Source organism: Oryctolagus cuniculus, chromosome 3 (genome assembly GCF_051225735.1).
Source record: "Oryctolagus cuniculus isolate XC-2025 breed Fujian yellow rabbit chromosome 3, ASM5122573v1, whole genome shotgun sequence".
Classification (NCBI taxonomy): domain Eukaryota; kingdom Metazoa; phylum Chordata; class Mammalia; order Lagomorpha; family Leporidae; genus Oryctolagus; species Oryctolagus cuniculus.
This window is the reverse complement of record NC_142869.1, coordinates 149,349,870-149,370,505: the sequence shown is the minus strand read 5'-3', so window position 1 is coordinate 149,370,505 and position 20,636 is coordinate 149,349,870. Positions and strand designations below refer to the sequence as shown.

Sequence of the window (20,636 nt, the reverse complement as noted above, 5' to 3'; positions counted from 1 at the left end):
TAGAATTACTATTGTTGGCTGGACTAGTCAAAATCCAACCCCTGGAACTGAAGCATCACATGGTAAAGCATCACTTTCCCATGAAGCATGCACTACATAGAGTAATGAAGTATAGCTCAACAGTATCAGGGCCCTGCTAGCAAAGAAAAAGAGAAGGGATGCTGGCACGATAAACAGCAGTTTCTGTTTCTAGTCATCCTCACCAAGACAGTCTCAACATGGACCTGTTGTCAGTAGTAAATACTAATAGATTTTTTTTACTCTCAAGAGCATTCTGGATTATATATTCTACAGTTACCTAGTTAATGGTGTCTATTTTTGAGAGTGTAGAATTGGGTTCTAGTGATGGGCATTTGGTACAGCAACTAAGATGCCACTTGGGACAACTGCATCCTTTATCAGAGTGCTTGGGTTTGAGTCACAGCTCTGCTTCTAATTCCAGATTCCTGTTAACATGCACCCTGGAAGATAGTGAATGATGGCTCCAGTATTTGGGTTCTTGCCACCCATGTGGGAGATCCTGATTGGATTCCAGGTTCTTGGCTTCAGCCTGGATAAGCACTTGCTAATGTAGGCATTTGAGAAGGGAACCAGCATATGGAAGATCTCTTTGTCTAGCTCTCTTTATCTGCCTCTCTTGTTGATTTTGAAATGCATGCAATTTTTTAAAAAAAATATTAAACTATTTAGCTGTCTATTAAAATAAAAAGAACTAACCCTTAGTGTGTTGTCCAATGTGAAGTAATGCTATAACTAGTACTGAAACAGGTATTTTTACACTTTGTGTTTCTGTGTGGGTGCAAACTGATGAAATCTTTACTTAATATATACTAAATTAATCTTCTGTATATAAAGATAATTGAAAATGAATCTTGATGTGAATGGAATGGGAGAGGGCATGGGAGATGGGAAGGGTGCGAGTGGGAGGGAAATTATGGGGGGGGAAAGCCAATGTAATCCATAAACTGTACTTTGGAAATTTATATTTACTAAAGAAAAAAAAGAATTGAGTTTTAGTATTTTTATAATATCTAAGACAACTGCTAGGGCCGGCACTGTGGCTTTGTGAGCCAAATCTCTGCCTGTGGCGCCAGCATCTCTTATGGGTGCTGGTTGATGTCCTAGCTGCTTCTCATCAAATCTCTGCTATGGCCTAGGAAAGCAGTAGAAGATGGCCCAGGTGCTTGGGCCCTTGGTCACATGGGAGACCCAGGGGAAGCTCCTGGATCCTGGCTTTGGATTGGTCCAGCTACGGCCATTGCGGCCATTTGGAGGGGTGGAAGAACTTTCCTTCTGCCTCCCCCTCTCTCTGACTGTAACTCTACCTCTCAAATAAATAAATAAATAAAAGACTTCATTTATTTATTTTTTATTTATTTATTTTTATTTTTTGACAGGCAGAGTGGACAGTGAGAGAGAGACAGAGAGAAAGGTCTTCCTTTTCTGTTGGCTCACCCCGCAATGGCCACCGCGGATGGCGCGCTGCAGCCGGCGCACCGTGCTGATCCAAAGCCAGGAGCCAGGTGCTTCTCCTGGTCTCCCATGCGGGTGCAGGGCCCAAGGACCTGGGCCATCCTCCACTGCACTCCCGGGCCACAGCAGAGAACTGGACTGGAAGAGGAGCAACCAGGACAGAATCCGGTGCCCCGACTGGGACTAGAACCCGGTGTGCCGGCGCCGCAGACAGAGGATTAACCTATTGAGCTGCGTGCGGCACCAGCCAAATAAAATCTTAAAAAGAGACAACTGCTAAACCTATGGTGAAAATAAAAATAAACTTTTAGAATACAGTATCACTTTTATTTTACTGAATCAGAAAGTACAAGTCATTATTACCAATTACATGTTTCATAAATTGTTTCTGATATTTTCATACCTGGTCCAAATTCCTTTATTTGAAAATAGTGATTTAAGTATTTCAAATTCAGAAGTTAACACTTTTAAATCATGCTAGCTTCCAAACACTATGCAGAGTACTAAATGCAAGATAAACTTCCTTATGCTTAGATACACAGTGTGTTTGGGCCACAAGTGAAATCACATAAAAAGAAGAGCTTTCAATGGCCCTGGGTGAGAGAGCACTTGGAGGGCTTTTAGAGTCAAGTTGCCTTTGTATAAGGCTTAGTGCTGCCACACTATGTTAATTGTGTAGCACTGTCAATAGCATAACATTGCCCCCACTCCTTCATGTGTAAAAATGAGGATAACAATGGTCTCTATCTTCAAGGTATTTGGCTCAGATGTGTGAATGCTAAATAACCTAACGTTGATAGATCACTGAGAAGATTACCTGGCATTAAATCAAATGTCTGATGATGAGGAGGAGGAGGAGGAAAAGGAGGAGGACCTAGAGTGTAGGTGCTGAGACCAGATAAGTGCCAGAAGAAAATACACTATCCCAAAACTAATCTAAAGAGACAATAAAGAATTTTGAAAGCAGGAATTAAGCATAAAGGCAAAGCAGTAACCAGGAGTGAATAGAGAAAAAGCAGAAACCGAAGGTGAGCACAAGCACTGACTCACCACACACTGAATCTGCTGCAAGTTCTCTGATCTGCAGTTTGGCATGTTCCTAGGAATCTAAAATATATTGTTATAGAAACTAAGGTTTGTCAGAATCTCAGTGTAATGCTCTCCTTATTTTAAGAGAATTTTTCTCAATATCATGATTTCATGAGGGCAAATTACATTCAAAACCAAAATCTCAATGGAGACAAATGTTCATAGTGAATAAGATGTACTTCTGGAGGGTAGAATGAACTTTTAGCATTTACTGATCAATTAGAGATACATGTTGTGGGGAGCAACCTGGACTAGACTAAGTTACTGGAATTAAGACTTATTCTATGCATCTGCTCTCCCACAATATGGCGCTGGGAGAGGAGGAAACAGCTTCTACGCAGCTGCCTCTTGCCAACTTGAGTGATGACCTCCAGGAGCTGATCCTGCTCCTGATTGGAGGAGAGCAGCGTACTCGGCGTGTGGGCAGCCGAGTTGGGATTGGTGGAAAAGGACTATAAAGGAGGAGAGAGACAACATGCACAAGGAACATGTAAGGGGAACATCTATCTGAAGGAACACCTGTGCAGCCCCCGAGAGAGCCGGCCGGCGGTATGCCGCTCCCCCGCGGAAGTGGGGAAAGTGGCTAGGGGGAACCGCCCTTCCACAGAGGTGGAAGGGTCGGTAGCCAACCCGGGAAGAACCAGCAGCAAACCCGGGGAGGGCCGAGCAGACGAAAGAACAGCGCAGGGTCCTGTGTCGTTCCTCCATGAAGAGGGGGAGCGACACATGTGTACAAAATATAGAAAAGAAGATAAATGTGAACACAAGGGCACCAGAATACTATAAACATAAAATTATTTAATATATAAGGGGACTGCATGAGAAAAAATGCTATGATATATCAAGGTCCTTTTTGGTTCCTCCTAAAGGGAAAACAAAGCATGTTTATTCTTATTTTTTTTAAATATTTTTGAAAGTCAGAGTTACACAGAGAGAGGAGAGGCAGAGAGAGAGACACACAAAGAGAGAGACAGAGACAGAAAGAGAGAGGTGTCTTCTATCCACTGGTTCACTCTCCAGATGGCTGCAACTGCCGGAGCGGCCCCAATCTGAACCCAGGGGCCAGAGCTTCCTTTGAGTCTCCCAAGTAGGTGCAGGGGCCCAAGGACTTGGGCCATCTTCTACTGCTTTCCCAGGCCATAGCAGAGAGCTGGATTGGAAGTGGAGCAGCCGTACTAGAACTGGTGCCCATATAGGATGTCGGTGCTTCAGACCAGGGCTTTAACCTGCTGCGCCACATTGCTGGCCCCAGGATGTCTATTCTTATTCATCTTTGCATGCTATTGAAGACACCCTGAACCCTGAAAGAGACTGAGTACTGCGTAGCAGAAAAAAGCCCATAGTCAAGAACTAAACTCATTTTTAACTGATTCCAGTACGTAAGTGGTCAAAGAAAGTGTGGGGCCAGCATTGTGGTGTAGTACATTAAGCATCACCAGCTAAACCGGAATCCCATATGGAAGCTGGTTCAAGTCCCAAATGCTCCACTTCATATCCAGCTCCCTGCTGATGGCATGAGAAAGCAAAGAAGGTGCCCCAAGTGTTTGGGCCCTAGAACCCAATGCAGGAGATCCAGAAGCTCCTGCCTCTTGGCTTTGGATCTGCCCAGCTCTGGCCCTGGCCGTTGCAGCCACTTGGGGAGTGAACAAGCAGATGGAAGACCTCTCTCTATCTGTCTCTCCCTCTCTCTTTCTGTAACTATGCTTCTCAAGTAAATAAATAAATCATTTAAAAACAATTTAAAAGTTTATTTAAGATGACTCATTGTTCAAATAAAAATGTAACATATGCTTTACATCCAATGGTAGAGTTAGTTGAAGTCACAATAAGGAATTAATAGTTGTTGAGACTACTGGACTGTTGAAAGAAAAAATGTATTTAGTGGAAATATTAACCTGCAAACATAAATCATTATCCAAGAAACAAATGAAAAAATATATTAGCAAAATTTTTAAAATTAACTGTGCACACTTAAGAGGGACATAACTGAAGTTACATTGACTTTGGAGAACTGTAAGAGAAATTATATCATAAGTTATTAGTGTAATAGATTTTTTTACAAGGTTTAAGAGAAATACTGAGTTTAAATATGAAGTTCAGAAATTTTCTAACAAAATTATTTTACTGATATTTTTCCTCTATGAATATGTACTTTTAAGTTGACCTAGGCAATCAAATGAGAGATCTGTGCATCAAACTTTCAAGAAAGATCTTTGTATTTTATAAACCGAATGTATCAATATTGTTATTGTGAAATCACTTGGTTTGGCAACCAATCGCAAGCAGGACTGAAAATTCAATCACCTACAGCAAGCTAATTTTTAAGTTGATAATTTTCTACATCCTGGAATTATATAAAGACTATCCAAATTACCCCTGATAGAAAAAATAAAAAGATTCCCCATCCTTGAATAGAATTTGACATGCTAAGGTCACTTTTAATATATATACTTATAATAAATCTAACAATTTTGTACAAAAAAAAACAAACAAAAAACTCCATATGACATTTAAAAAAGAGAGATTGTGACTGATAATTAAAAGACTCAAGATTCAGAGCATCTTTTAATAGGCTAAGCTTTACTGTTATCTTCCAACCTTAAAATTCTAGAGTGCACTTTGGCAAATCCATTCATTTGTGTTGTTTATTAAAGTCTCTGAGACTATCCATCCATGCACTCAAGTGTCACAAAAAGGCAAAGGAAAAATCATCAAAATATCTTAGTCTCAAAATTTTTATTTATATTGCTTTTTTGATAGGACCATTTTTAAAACCAAAAATAATGTGGCAGTGGAGAATTTCATTTAACATTTAATTGGATTGACAAAATGACTATTTTAGGTGAACTGAAACAGAAATATTTATCCCTTGATATACAGAACATAAAAAGTATTCTGTTTCACTGCTTTACCTTCTTCATGGGCTTAAACCTGCCAAATTATTCCATTTGATTTCAGAGAATTCTCATATGGCAATCTATTTTATTTACTTTATCTTCAATAAAATGGTTCAGTGAGCATTAGCAACTCTGAGACACAAGTTTCAATACGTCTTCAGGCAAAGGCGTCAATCTATATTAGACCTACTGTGCTGTGAGTTGCAGCTAGAAAGTGGGAATAAGGCAAAGCAATGGTGAAAATGTGAGCCAGGCCTAATAAAGCCACAGTGAAGAGAACGAAAGCTCTCCCCAGGCTCTCACTTGCATTGCTTGTACAATACCAGGTGCCAAGTTCAACACATGAAGAGCTCCTTAATAAGGCTGACAGCTAAAAGGAGGCTTCAGACTCTAACTTTATTTTACATGACATCTACAGTAATAGTCCTCTGTTCTTCAGCAGACAATAGTAAAAACCTGAATTGCCAACAGTTAAAAATGAGGCTTCATATTCACCCGTTGGATATCACATATGGGAAAAAAATTCTAAAAACATCAAGCTGCATGGCATCTCTTCAATTGCATTTTCATACAACTGCTAATGTAACAATAGTTACAATGGACCTTTCCTTACAAATTTATATGATATTTTAAATATAGCTGCTGGATTAGATTTTAACCACAAAACAATCAGTAAGTTTGAGCAACAACTCATTTTGGAAAATGGTATCATTAAAGACTAATTCCAAGAAATGTGGGGTAGTACTGTAGATGCTGTGAAAATGTCTCCCAAAGCACAAACTTTGTAATAAGTGATGCCAGTTCATATTTGATATGGGCTGTAAAAAGCAGATTATTGTAATGGTGCTCTTCCCAGCAAATCAGACCATTAAAAAGGTACTTAATGTTCAGTTGAATTGAAAAGCAGGCCAGTTAAAATCCATATCTTGCTATTTTGTATAATGGTATAAAAAATTTACAAGTGGATATCTCCAAGCCACAAATTTTAAATTTTAAAGGTAAACTCTATTTTTAAAGGAACACGTTTCTGCTTTCTTACTCTTTTTTTAAAACTTTTATTTAGTAAATATAATTTTCCAAAGTACAGTTTATGGATTACAGTGACTTTTCCCCCTCATAACTTCCCTCCCATCCACACCCATTCCATCTCCCATTCCCTCTCCCATTCCATTCACATCAAGATTCATTTTCAATTCTCTTTATATACAGAAGATCAATTTAGTATATATTAAGTAAAGATTTTAACAGTTTGCACCCACACAGAACATAAAGTGTAAAATACTGTTTCAGTACTAGTTATAGCATTAATTCACATTGGACAACACATTAAAGACAGAGATCCCACATAAGGAGTAAGTACACAGTGACTCCTGTTGTTGACTTAACAATTTGACACACTTGTTTATGGCATCAGAGATCTCCCTAGTCATGAGTTGCCAAGGCTATGGAAGCCTCTTGAGTTCACTGACTTCGATCTTATTTAGACAAGGTCATAGTCAAAGTGGAAGTTCTCTCCTCCCTTCAGAGAAAGGTACCTCCTTCATTGATGGCCCATTCTTTCCAATGGGATCTCACTCACAGAGACCTTTCATTTAAGTCTTTTTTTTTTTTTTTTTTTTTTTTTTTTTTGCCAGGGTGTCTTGGCTTTCCATGCCTAAAATACTCTCATGGGCTCTTCAGCCAGATCCAAGTGCCTTAAGGGCTGATTCTGAGGCCAGAGTGCTGTTTAGGACATCTGCCATTCTACGAGTCTGCTGTGTATGCCACTTCCCATGCTGGATCGTTCTCTCCCTTTTTTATTCTATCAGTATCTGCTTTTTTACTCTTACTTTTAAAATAATGCAATATTTATCCCTAGATACTATCATCTCATCAATAAGAGTGAAACTTGGAATTATGGCTTAAAATGAATTTTTTTAAAACAGTTACTCTATTACTTGCTGTTACATAAATATCAATTCACTTTCCTGGAAACCAAACATATTACTTTTCTAGTGAACTCAAGATGTCAAAGTATAGCTCCTCATGTATGTGTACATATACCTAGATATTTCCATACACTCTATTATTTGTAACTCTATGAAGGCTACCAAAGTAGAAGAGTAGAAAACTAGCATGATAGGTTTTGATGCAGTGAGTTAAGCTTTCGCTTGTGACACTGGCATCCCACATTGGGTTGCCTGGTTTGAGTCACTGCTACTCTGATAATGACCCTGTGCCTGGGAAGGCAGCAGAAGATGGTCCAAGTACTTGGTTCCCTGCCATCCATATGGTGAGAGAATAGGCTGGAGTTCCTGGTTCCTGGCTTCAGCCTGGCCCAGATATGGATGCTGCAGTCATTTGAAGGGAGAATCAATGAATGCAAGATCTCTATTATCTATCTGTCATTCTTCTTTTCAAATAAGCAAATAAATACATATTTTAAAAAAAATAATACTAATGTGGTGGACTAGTAGATTCTGTAAGCTCAGATCCTCTGAAGGTAAGTGTTCAGCTCTTCTAAAAAGAGAATGTATACCAGATAAACATCCAGACCTCCCTAGTCCTAAGTTAGCATGAATTCACAACACTGACATGATTAAAGTGGCCTCTGAATGCCACAAATTCAGTATTCCAGGTATAAACATTCATATTTTTTTTCTGACTTTACTCGCCACTTTCTAAGTATGCATGCCTATTTCTTAATTATATTGTGGGAGAGGCCATATGTTTGGTATATTGTTAATCCTTGTATGATGATGATGTGTAATGTTAAGGACAGTGCTGAAATATGTGGAAATAACATTAGGGCTGGAATACATAATGAATTTGTTATCGATTGCCATATAACAAAACACTCACAAACGTAGCAGTTAGGAATAAAAACACTTATCTCACAGAAGTTACAGAGGGCCAGGAATCCAGTAGTGGTGTAGTCTCACAATTCTCCAAGAAGTTGCAAGCAATTTGCTAGTTCCTCCCAGCTATTGACCAAAAGGCTTAGTACCTCTCCACACATACCTCTTCATGGCACTTAGCCTCCCCCCAAGAATAAACCATGCGGGAGACAAGCAGGGAGAGAACAAGAGAGCAAGAACTCTGCACAGATATCTTAATCTCTTTTTTATCCTAATTAGAAGAGCAACATATCATCCCTAGTACCACATTCTATTGGCCACATAGACGAGCCCTGGTAGAGATGGGAGGGAGAAATACAAAGGCGTAACAACCAGGCCATAGGAATCAGGACCACCTTAGAGGCTGCTGAACATAGCCTAACCTATAGATTCCAGGAATTCGTGTTCTTCCTGTGTACAGTCACTTCCGAATGTGTAAGTAGTAATGAATTCTGACAAGTAATGTCAGGGTTTCTTGTGGTACACCTCAGATTACAGCATTAATATAAGAGTTGTTATAAAGAACTCCTTTGAGACATGACTCTCAAAATGGATACTGGTTTCATTTAGGGACCACTGTTCTAAATGAAAAAAAGTATGTCATGTATGCAGTGAGTATTTCTTAAGTTATTTAATATTTCTTAACATACTATTACTATTGTAGGCAAGGTTTCAGCTAACATACAATTGAGTAACATGCATTCCTGTTCTCTGTAGGTAGCCCGGTACCGAGACAAATGGTTATACTCATATATGTTTAACATCCCTTTGGATATGATAGAGTGTAACACTGCATGAAAAGTTCTGGACTAGCTAAAAAGTATTGATGAAACAAGAACAATGTAATAGAAGAAACAGAAATTCATATGTGCCTTTAAAAGATGTAGAAAAGGAAAGAAACAATAGATTGTGCTCTGACAAACGTGAGCAAGCTTAAGACATGTAGTTCAACACATATGAAAGTAATGGTAGAGATGACTGGACATTTGGAATTTGTCAGATTATGGAAAATATTATATATTAAATATCAGACCAGGCTGTAATAAGTCTCATGGTTTTAACTAACCTAAAATAATGGATGAATTTTAGACATCAGAAGAGTTTGTTTTTCATTATACTGTAAGTATAACTATCTGAAAAAACATGCTATAACTAGTGATAATATTTCATTTTTATTAAATATAATGAATTTATAAAAATTTTAAGAAATTGTGTGAGGATGTAACAAGTTGGCAGTGTGCAAACCAGAACCTGATCGTGCTGGCTGACACTCTGGCCTTGGGACTTTCATCCTCTATTACTGACAGAAATAAATTTCTGTAGTTCATAAGCTCCTCCGTCTATAGTACTTGTTATAGCAGCTTGAACCAACAGTGTTGACTTCTTTTAAGACTCATGATTGAACTAACATTAGAAAGCTATGTAGGATATTTACCACATGACCTGAATAACACGGTCAACTTTGAAACTAATACAATAGGAAAAACAATCTACTAACGTTTTCCTTTATGTTCATTATATTTTTTATATAGATGTATACATTTAGTCTTTTGATCAACTCTACAAAATAGAAAAGTATGATATAGAGAGTATTAAAGTATTATATAGAAAGTATTATATATACTCTATATAGTCTGTAAGTTGAGAAATTAATGATTGGAAAACTTTTGTGACTTGCACAAAGTTTACTATATGGAAGATTTGGGTCTTTCTAGAAAGCTTTTATTTAATAAATATAAATTTCACAGGAACACCTTTAGGAATATAATGGTTCTTCACCCCCCATACCCACCCCCTCACTCCCACTCCTGTCCCACATCCTACTCCTTCTCCCATCCCATTCTTCATTAAGATTCAATTTTAATTGTCTTGATATACAGAAGACCAACTCTGTACTAAGATTTCAACAGTTTGCACTTACACAGACACACAAAGTATAAAGTACTATCTGAAGTCAAGTTTTACTGTTAATTCTCATACTACAACTCATTAAGGACAGAGGCCCTACAGGGGGAGCAAGTACACGGTGACTCCTGTGGTTGATTTAACAATTAACTCTTATTTATAAAGTCAGTGGTCACCCGAGGCTCTTGTCATGAGCTGCCAAGGCTATGGAAGCCTTCTGAGTTCACAAACTCCATCACTATTTACACAGAGCTACATGCAAAGTGGAAGTTCTCTCCTCCCTTCAGAGAAAGCTACCTCCTTTTTTGATGGCTCCTTATTTCCACTGGGATCTCACAGAGTGAGTTTTGGAACCATCATTGAATCCCAGGCAATCTGATTCCCAAGCTTGCATTCTCAACAATTATACTCTATAGCCTCTATATTTGCAGTCTTTCTCACTCTGCTTCTTTCGCCAAGGAATGTCGGTGGGCTTTACATCAGCATTGCTAACACAGTGTCCCCTCTGCCAAATCAACTTCCTGATCAGTCCACCTACTTTTCAACAATTTAAAAAATAGAGCAAATAGTTTTTCATGTGTGATGAAATACTTATTTAGTAAGTATTTCTTAAACTTCTAGCAATTTTCTTCCTATTAGTGAATGAAAGTCATGCACTTCATTTGGATTTAATTTTCTTACAGGGGAAACTCTGACCATAATTGTGAATATCTTGGAGTAAGACACACAAACAAAAGTGTGCACACACACTCGCCCAACTGCACGTTGACCTATATACATAAACACTCTCAGTTGTAAATTGTATGAAATACTTTGATTAGCATTCTAGAAGAATTATCAAGGCAGGCTATTTAACCACAATGAAAGGTAAAATAAGGATAAATTAAACAAATTGCTTGAAAATAGGAAGATTCAACCAAATAAAAAGAAGGAAAACCAAGGAAAAAGAAGAAAATCTACTATTTCTTGAAAATAACTGTGGACTATGCTGATTTTTTTACAATAATCCAATAAGCAAGTATCTCTGGAAAAGAAAGTGTTAGATTTGAAAAAGATGTGTAAATTTTAAGGAAATTAACCAAAGCAGATAATAAGGCTAATAAATGGCTGCAAGCATGCAAATGCTTATCAACCTGACTCCAAAGTCTTTGCCATTCTGTCATTCTTCCTTTATCATTGTACCTACAGCTTGAGGCTCATAACTCAGAGAACTTCTAAGAATAAATTCTTTTTCAGAATGCTCTATCCCCCTATGATGGACCTTTGGCATTAAGCATATGCATTATTTACACCAATATGTGATTAGTGTTCATTTTAAAATGCAGAAAACCCGCCACTATAAGCACATAACTAGGGAAAAAAAGTCTAATTAGCAAGTTCCCAAAGCAGTTCTGAGAACTAACTTTAAATGCAATTATGTTCCCTTCTGGGAAAAAGACTTTCTATTTTTTAAAAATAATTTCCTTCATGGTCCATGATGCTCATTGTCAGGTAATCCTGCTTGCTAAAAATCTCTATTCACTTTACTATTTTATACAAATAAATGTACTGTTACTCAAGAAATGAGTAATAATATTTTTATTCAACATTTATTTTTTTCATTTTTTTAAAATAAAGAGAACAGAGTTCATGTATTTCCATAGGTACAGTTCCAAAAAGATAACCATACATCCCTCCCTCTCTTTTTTCCTCCCTCCCTCAATCCTCATCCTTCCTTCTTTTTTTTTGTCTCTTTAATTTTTACAAGAACATAATTTCAATCCACTCTAATCACATGCTTAATGCACCACTCACCATACTATTCAGCAAGTAAAAAGTATTTATGCTGATTTTTTAAAGTGAGATTAAGTTGTATAAGAAGACCAAGGAGTAAAATGAAAGGCGCTATTACCTAGTAAGTGTTCCTATTGCTATATTTCACATGTCTCTGCAGTCCACTGAAAACTTTCTTAACCTTTGCGTGAAGATACTTACCAAACATGAGAAAAAGAAAAAAAAATTACAATGAACAAAAAAAGATTGGTTAACAAATGGACACTTACCTATTTCTTGCAGAACTTCCACAAGTCTTTTGAATTAACCTTAAAACGGAGTTCCAGGTAAATTCAACCCCAGCATCACATTAGAATAGTCCTGTTAACAGAGACAAATAATCGTCATGGCTTTGAAAACTACCACTGAATTTATGTCACAATTAGTGCAATGACTTCCTAGAACACAGAGCATATTCATCTTCAAGTAAGCGGAATTGTTAATGGGCTCCTTACTTTGTACAACTTCAAATATGTATGAAGTGCTTTTTTACCATGTAAGTTAGAGAACTTTAAGTCCATTGTTGGGTTTAAGAAAGGATCACAGAGACAGCATAAGATGCACTGCTAAGATTTTAATTCCTATTCTTTCATTGACTTCACAGGTTTAGACTTCTTAGAGATTAAACTTTATAATTTACAAAATAAAATTATTTGTTTTTGATTCTTTACAGAAAACATGACTGATTTCAATTGTCTCTTCAGCGCACACTTAATGAACTTAGTAGGGTCTTCTACAAGTAACCAAATAATAGCAGACATTTTTCCTCTTATAATCACAATTTAAAGGTTATTATATTAATGCTTATTTGAATATTTTCTTCAGACTTGTTTCTGATTTAACCCCTCTTTTTTCTAGTCTATTCCTTTATAATCTGATTTTGCTCCAACTTTTCTAAGGCTATGTGAAGTGTAATTTTAGAACCTGCAGTGTTTTGTCTCACGTCAAATTGAGTGATCAATACAGACTACTTAGAGAGCTGTTTGGAAGCTAAATCTACATCTGTAGCACCAAGGCACACTGTATTCAATTAACAATGTCTGTCATCCTCACTGAAAGAAATGGGTTAAATCATAGGCTATCTTTTTTGATTGTTTAGACATTTTATTAATTTTAAATAATTTCTAAATACTTTTTGAAATTTTATTCTACTTTTTAAGAGATTTATTAATATATTAGATTCTCAGAGTTACAGCAAACACATAATAATTACAACACAATTCTCATCAATTTTCAATGTGGTTCATAGACACAATTCTAGGAATACAATGACACTTCGCTTCCTCCATGTATTTTTTCTTTTCTTTTTCTTTCTCTCTCTCCCTTTCCTTCCTTCCTTCTTTCTTTTTTCCTTCCTTCCTTCTTACATTATAGTCAAAGGATTAATGGTCCACTAAATAAATGATTCAACAAAGAAAAAGTAAAAAAAAAAAAAAAGAAAAGAAAAACCATAAATCAGCAGATATATAGGCAAGGGCTACAACCAACAAGCAAATGAAAAGATGATCATTTCACTCATATACAGTCAATTTTAAAATAATCACAGATCATTAAACTATAGTAGTTTGACCACTGGCTTGACAATACTACAAAACAAAATTTGACAAAACTGTATTTGCAGCAATACTGATACTTCAGCTAAAGAACATTTTTCCTTCAATGAAACCTTACTGACAGGTGAATGAAAAATAAAATATTCTGGTTGAATCAGAGACCCAAATAACCAATGCTTGCAATATTCCTTCACCTAGATGCCTTTGGTACTCCACAAAACCTTAAGTATTCGTCACAGCATAACTTGAAGCAATTGTTAGTTAATCATAAGCATTAAGATAAAGCAAAGTCACAACTACTAAGGCAACTCAAATTTCTGTTGTTGATATTGCAACACCCATTCTCTATTGCTTCTGCTGATCACATTTATCTTAATGACAAAATTCTGCAAATAAGCAGGCTTTACTCTTGACTTTCCTTATATTAAAATTATCTTCCATAATTATTTTCTTTTGGTAGCTGCTTACTACCAAAAGAATGATATTTCTTATTAAAATGCACAAGTCTAAGTTATTACCCAATTCCATACTAGCTTTTTCTTTTCCCTATATTCAGAAATTTCAATTTTTCCTGAATCAGTCTATAAGTTCAAGATTTAAAAAAAAACTGAGAGACAGAAAGAGAAAATTCTTGACTTTTTGAAGAAAAACCACAGACCTATTTTTAAAACATAAACTTTGAAAGGTCCACTAATATCAAAGTGAAAATCAAAAACTAAGGATGAGGGTTATGTTAAGACACTTCAGCAGTAATCCCCCCCATAGAAACACCAATTTGGGCAGCTAATAACACACCAAAACCCCATCATAAGAGCTAAGCAGACAGTAGGAAGACCACAGTTCCTAGTTAAGCATGACAGTAAGAAAAGATGCGTTGAAGAGAGCAGAAAATGAAGGTTTCCCACATCACCCGCTCTCTCAACCCCAAGGAGAATAGTGTGGAAAGACCGATCTCCCACTTGATCTTATATTTAAAACTCAGCAGAAAGAATACCAAAATGAAATGCAGTGCTGGACAGAGCTCCTAAGCTCCGGCTCTGAAGCCAGTGTCTATAGCCGGTGCCTTTGGAACCTCATTAGCCAAACAGCCAAGGGACTAGATCCACCATTCTTCACAAAAACCAGATAGTGGAGCAGTAATGTAGCCACATGGGAATAAGAGTGGGAAATGAGGATAGGAATGCTCCAGTAAGCTCCAGCACCAAATATAGCACAAAAGCCTCTATTCCAAGGCCACTGCTTCGAGGATACCCACCAGATCTGCCTGTGTCAGGCAGCGACCTGTACTCTGGTAGGACAGACATGTTTTAGCCTGCATGATTGCCAGCCACACACATGGTGTGTACCCACAAGACTTTCGAAAGCCCTGCAACTGTGAAACTCAGGGGTGACCCAGCTTAGTGTCAGCCTAGGTAGTCCAGGGCTACCTCCATTACCCTTCTGCCAACCTCAGGGAGACAGCATGGAACAAGACTCCTACTGCCAGGCAGTAGGACAGCAAAGTTTATACAGGACTGTGTCTTGAAACTCAGTACAAGAATGGTGAAATCAAACACTGGGTAAGTCCTAACAATCCCTTCTTCCATTCAGTAGCTGTAGATGGATCCTGTGCACATGTCTTGTCAGATAGAGATCCACAGACTCTGTTCACTGGAATGATATATTGGGCAGCATCACCTGCAGCTGGTTGCAGCAATCTTGGTCTGTTAATTCAGTTCAGCAACAGGCAATGTATAGTGATGTGAGCCTTGGTCCTACTCCTATGTCATGCTGTGGGTGCCAGGTGTGATCTAGCATTGTGGCATTGGTGGTCACAGGACTGTCCACCTTATTTCTCCCATACCTTCAGGCAGCCCAACCAAGAGAACATGCATAGGGTAGAACAGGGAGGCAGAGGACAAACCACTGCATATGAGTTTGAAAAACTGGATCCTCAACATTGAAATGCAGAGCCAGGCACAATTCTGTGGTGCCTGAAAACTGGTCCATGATTGTGGATGAGGATTCTAGGACTACTCCAGCTCCAACCAGAGGCTTGCAAAGACAAATTACCATTTATGGGGCACTCATTCTGAACAAGATACCAACTGCAGATTTGAGACAAACTTGGATCTGGAGCACCTACTAATGCTGAAACAGTAACAAACACCACAAGTAAACTTGGGGTGACATCTAGGACTAAAAAAGCAAAATCTCCATTGGCTTAGAGAAAATAAGCCAGAATTGCTTAGAATTCCTGGGAGGGCAGGCAAAAAGTCTGAAAGCAATCTCTGGTGCAAAATACTTAATCAATAAAAGTGCAAATGATATCTTATACCAACAAACATCAAGAACTTTCAGGGAACTCTGACCTCACCTAATGAGCAAAACAAGAAGACAGGAAATCATAACACAGCAAGTGATATCTGCAAACTTTCAGATGAAGAATTCAAAATATTTATTTTAAGGAAAGTCAATGATCTTCAAGAAAACACATAGAAAAGATTAAATATTCTAACAGAGAAATTTAAAAGAAAGCTGAAAGCATTTTTTTAAAAAATCAAGCAGAAATCCTTCAGCTGAAAACTGCACTAAGCAAGATTAAAACTTTGATAGAAAGTATCAACAGCAGAATAGATCAAAGAATTAGTGAGATCTAATATGGACTATTTGAAATTCACAGAAAAGAAAATAATCGAAGAAAGAAGAAAAGTTTATTGGAATATTGGGACAGCATGAATAATGCAGATATCCAAGGTCTTGGGACTTGAAAATGCCAAAGTGGTGGAAGGCTGATTTGAATAAATAGTAGCTGAGAATTTTCAAACTCTAGAGACAGATACAACTTTCTAGGTACCCACAAGCAAAGTCAAACCAGACAGATTCAACCCAATCAAGACTACCACATCAAGTTATAATCAAGTTTTCCAAGGTTAAAACTCAAGAGAGGATTTTTAAAGTTGCAAGAGAGGGGCCAGCACTGTGCTGTGGTATGTTAGGCCTCTAATTGCAGTGTCAGCATCTTCTATGGGCACCGGTTCATGTCCCAGGTGTTCCTCTTCCAATACAACTCAGTGCTTATGGCCTAGAAGAGCAGTGGAAGATGGCTCAAGTGCTCAAGCCCCTACATCCATGTGGGAGACCTGGAAGAAGCTCCTGGCTCTTGGCTCCTGGCTTCAGATCTACCCAGGTACAGCCACTGTGGCCATTTCAGGAGTAAACCAGCAGAAGGAAAACCTCTCTCTCTGTCTCTCCCTCTGTACATAACTTTGCCTCTCAAATACCTCACATAAATAAATAAAATCTTTTAAAAAATAAAGTTGCAAGAGAAAATAAATAAATAACATATAAATGTACCCTAATTTCCTGACTGCAGACTCTTTGCAGAAATCTTATATACCACAGAAGAATCAGATAACATTTTCACAATACTAAAGGGAAACCAAACAAAACACTGTTAACCAATATAGCAATCCACCAAATAATAAGGAGAGACAAAGCCATTTATAGACAGAAAAAGAATGTGAAAGTATTTGTCATCACCAGACCTATCCTACAAGAAATGATATAGGGAGTTCTTAAAAAAAAAAAAGAAAGAGATGGTAGGGTCAGTGTGGTAGTGCAGCAGGTTTAAATACCATCTGCAATGCCATCATCCCATATTTGAGTACCATTTTGAGCCCTGGCTGTACTGCTTCAAATCCAGCTTCCTGCTAATGTGCCTGAGAAAACAGTGAAAGATGGCCCAAATAGTTGGGCTTCTGTCATCCATGTGGGATACCTCAATGGAGTTCCAGGCTCCTTGCTTTGGTCTGGCCCAGTCCCAGCAATTATGTACATTTGTGGAATGGACCACCAAATAGAAAAGTGATCTCTCTCCCTCTCTCTCTTTCTCTCTCTCTCCTCCTCTTCTTCTCTGTCTCTCCTTCTCTGTCACTATGCCTTTCAAATCAATAAAATAAAGTTTAAAAAAAGGGATAGTAATGAGTAAGAAGAAAATATTAGAAGATAAAAAAATTCACTGGTAAGAATAATAGCAAAACATATTCAGAGTGCTTTAATGCTGTAACCATGGTATGTAAACCACTCATATCTTAGCATGAAGATTAAAAAATTATAAATATTTATAACTACATTAATATGTTAGGAGATAGATAATATATTGATACACAAAATGAGACATGAAAATGTCAAAAGGTAACAAGGAATGCAGTATAATCTAGAGTTTTTAAATTAGTTTTCTCTTTATTTCTTTTAGTAATTTTTAAATATTTATTTATTTATTTGAAATGTAGAATGAGACAGAGATTTTATCTGTTGGTTTGCTTTCTAAATGGGTGCAGTGGCTGATGCTAAGCCAGGCTGAAGCCAGGAAATCCATCTGGGTCTCCCACATGGCTGAGGGGCTTGAACTATTCTCACTGCTTTCCCAGGAGCACTAACAGGAAGCTGGGTCAGAAAGTAAACAGCAAGGACTTGTAAGCTAGCAAACAGGGAGCCAAGATGGCGGAATAGTGAGGGCACGCACTGACAGTTCGGGAAAAGATAGTTTAATAAAAGTGGAGTTACTGTAGCCTCAGGAAAAGGCTCAGGAAAAAATTGCAGAGGAAACTTTTCCGGATCTAGTGGATGTAACATGGAGGACCTACGGGGAGAGCAAGGTCGCCCATCGCGTGGAAGCCCAGCCGCAGAGTCTGCACGCCAGCCCTGGAAGGGGAGGTGAGACAAAAACCTTGGTAACCTGAGACATTGGTGGGGAAAGGCAGAAAGAGCCTAGAGGGAACGAGGCTTGAAGCCCCGCTGGGGAAAGTTCACCAGGCTGACTGGAGGAGGGAAAAAAATGAATAAATAAGGGGAACCGGCACGGACACTAGCCTTTCTCTCCACTCACCTTACAAAGCCGAGCAAGACAAAGAGCAGGCGCCATTTTGGACATTCATAAAGTGGCGCCCGCCATCAGCCAAGCAAAAAAACCTGACTCTGGTGGGGAGAAATAACAGGAAGTTAGGACCTAGTGAAAGTGTGGAGCTAACGAACTGAGACTGTGAAAATCTGAGGAGGGGGCGAGAGAACTCACCGAGTACACAAACTCGGTAAGCTTGGCAACCCGGTGAGAGACTACGGAGAAATATGAGACACTGAGGGCTGCATAATCTCTTTGTGTAGTCCCAGGGGTAGAGCAAACAAATACCCACAGGGGCCAGATTGCATACATCAACTACCCTCAATTCCACTCAGCTGTGAATTACTTCCCAACTGAGTCAAAAAAAAAAAAAAAAAGAGAGAGAGAGAGAGAGAGTGAGAGAATAATCTGGGTGAGTCACCTTTGGCACACCCTTAACCCTGAAGAACCAAACAGAGCTCTCTGGCCACACCCATCAGAGCCTCTAAGGATCCATCAAAAGCAGACACTCCACTTAATCTAGAGTCATACTATAACGAGAAAAAGCACCACAGCGAAGAAACCAAAGAATATCTCCACAATGCCAAACAAATGCAGAAACCGAGGTAACAAGAACAAGGAAGACACTATGATGCCCCCAAATGAAAAAGACACCCCAATTCAAGATAATGAAGATGATGAGATAGAAGAAATGCAAGAAGTGGATCTCAAAAAATTGATAAGAACATTAAGAAGTTCTCAAAAACAAATTCTTGAACTACAGCAATCCTTAATGGATAGGATAGGAAATCTCTAGCATGAAAATGAAATATTAAGGGGGAATCAAAATGAAATGAAACAACTAGTAGAAAATGAAACTGTGATAGTGACGAGAAATCATAATGAAATGAAGAATTCAATAGATCAAATGACAAACACATTAGAGAGCCTTAAAAACAGAATGGGTGAAGCAGAAGAGAGAATATCAGACTTAGAAGACAGAGAACAGGAAAGTATACAGTCAAACCAAAGAAAAGAAGAGGAAATTAGAAATCTAAAAAATATTGTTGGGAATCTACAGGATACTATTAAAAAACCCAACATTCAAGTTCTAGGAGTTCCTGAAGGCATGAGAGGGAGAAAGGATTAGAAGGCCTTTTTAGTGAGATATTAGCAGAAAATTTCCCAGGTTTGGAGAAGGACTGAGACATCCTAGTACAGGAACCTCATAGAACCCCTAATAAACTTGACCAAAAAAGATCCTCACCACGACACGTTGTAATTAAACTCACCACAGTGAAACAGAAAGAAAAGATCCTAAAATGTGCAAGAGAGAAACGTCAAATTACTCTCAGAGGATCTCCAATTAGACTCACAGCTGACTTCTCATCAGAAACCCTACAAGCTAGGAGGGAATGGTGAGATATAGCCCACGTACTAAGAGAGAAAAATTGCCAGCCCAGAATATTATATCCTGCAAAGCTCTCATTTGTGAATGAAGGTGAAATAAAGACCTTTCATAGCAAACAGAAATTGAAAGAATTTGTCGCCACTCGTCCAGCCCTTCAAAAAATGCTTAAAGATGTGCTACACACAGAAACACAGCCATCAGTATGAAAGAAGGTAAAGGAAGAAAACCTACCAGTAAAAGATCATAGGAAGCTCAAAGCATATACCAGAAAATATCTTTGGGAAAATGGCAGGGCAAAGTCAATACTTATGAATAGTCACATTGAACGTTAATGGACTCAACTCTACAGTTAAAAGGCACAGACTGGCTGAATGGATTAAGGAACAAAACCCATCTATTTGCTGCCTACAAGAAACACATCTTTCCCACAAAGATGCATGCAGACTGAAAGTGAAAGGTTGGAAAAAGATATTCCATGCCAACAGAAATGAAAAAAAGCAGGTGTAGCCATATTAATATCAGACAAAATAAACTTTAATACAAAAACTGTTAAGAGAGACAAAGAGGGACACTATACAATGATTAAGGGATCAATTCAACAGGAAGATGTAACTATTATAAATGTATATGCACCTAATTACAGGGCACCGGTTTATTTAAAAGGTATGTTAAGCGACTTAAAGGGAGACTTAGATTCCAATACAATAGTACTGGGGGACTTCAATACTCCACTCTCAGAAATAGATAGATCATCCGGAC

The 20,636-nt window shown here is 38.0% G+C and overlaps 1 protein-coding gene across 28 annotated transcripts in view; it reads right to left on the bottom strand.

Annotated features, from left to right (window-relative positions):
- Positions 1-20,636, bottom strand: part of FOXP2 (forkhead box P2) — a 651,851-nt gene that overhangs the window by 422,684 nt on the left and 208,531 nt on the right. For all 28 annotated transcript variants that reach the window (XR_016230716.1, XR_016230714.1, XR_016230715.1 and 25 more), the window contains one exon: positions 12,283-12,373. The gene's annotated coding sequence lies outside the window, so the exon portion shown is untranslated. Of the gene's footprint in view, positions 1-12,282; positions 12,374-20,636 lie in introns of those variants that run through there.